Genomic DNA, 891 nt, shown 5'->3' on the forward strand with positions numbered 1-891 from the left:
TTTTCATCGGGATTCGAACCCGAGACCTCCGGTTTACTAGACTGGTGCTCTACCGACTGAGCTATTGAAAGCCCTAGATCGGTGTTCGTCTCAAACCCTTAACTCTCTTTGCTCGTGTGGTCAGAAGCTATAGTGTATGTATGTGTGCCACACACACACACATTAACCTGACATAAACCCAAATGATGTAAATCAACTTTGGAATAAATGTGAGGGATCGCCGAAGCGATGCAGCTTTTTGTAATATATTTTGAAACAAGGAAGGAAAAACTGACCAGAAACAATTGTAATAATAAATAGCGAAAACTTTGAGCAAAGAAAATGGGTTTTCATTGGGATTCGAACCCGAGACCTCCGGATTACTAGACCGGTGCTCTACCGACTGAGCTATTGAAAGCTCTAAATCAGTGTTCGTCCCACAAACAAAAAGCTGCATCGCTTCGGCGATCCCTCACATTTATTCCAAAGTTGATTTACATCATTTGGGCTTATGTCAGGTTAATGTGTGTGTGTGTGGCACACATACACACACTATAGCTTCTGACCACACGAGCAAAGAGAGTTAAGGGTTTGGGACGAACACCGATCTACGGCTTTCAATAGCTCAGTCGGTAGAGCACCGGTCTATTAATCCGGAGGTCTCGGGTTCGAATCCCGATGAAAACCCATTTTCTTTGCTCAAAGTTTTCGCTATTTATTAATTCAATTGTTTCTGGTCAGTTTTTCCTTCCTTGTTTCAATATATATATATATATATATATATATATATATATATATATATATATATATGATTATACAAACAGTCCCCGTCTGGCGTCTGTATTAAGTACAATGGTTTAGTACTCACAAATTGACGAAAATAAAGAGTACAAATCGGTTGATCATAAGGCG

General features: G+C 39.7%; 1 non-coding gene across 1 annotated transcript; it reads left to right on the forward strand.

The window, feature by feature from the left end:
* The first annotated feature begins 592 nt into the window (after nt 1-592).
* Nucleotides 593-666, forward strand: Trnan-auu (transfer RNA asparagine (anticodon AUU)). The gene has a single exon. It is a non-coding gene; the product is annotated as a tRNA-Asn (tRNA).
* Nucleotides 667-891: the final 225 nt, after the last annotated feature.

The sequence above is a fragment of the Diadema setosum genome, chromosome 18 (genome assembly GCF_964275005.1).
Source record: "Diadema setosum chromosome 18, eeDiaSeto1, whole genome shotgun sequence".
Classification (NCBI taxonomy): Eukaryota; Metazoa; Echinodermata; class Echinoidea; order Diadematoida; family Diadematidae; genus Diadema; species Diadema setosum.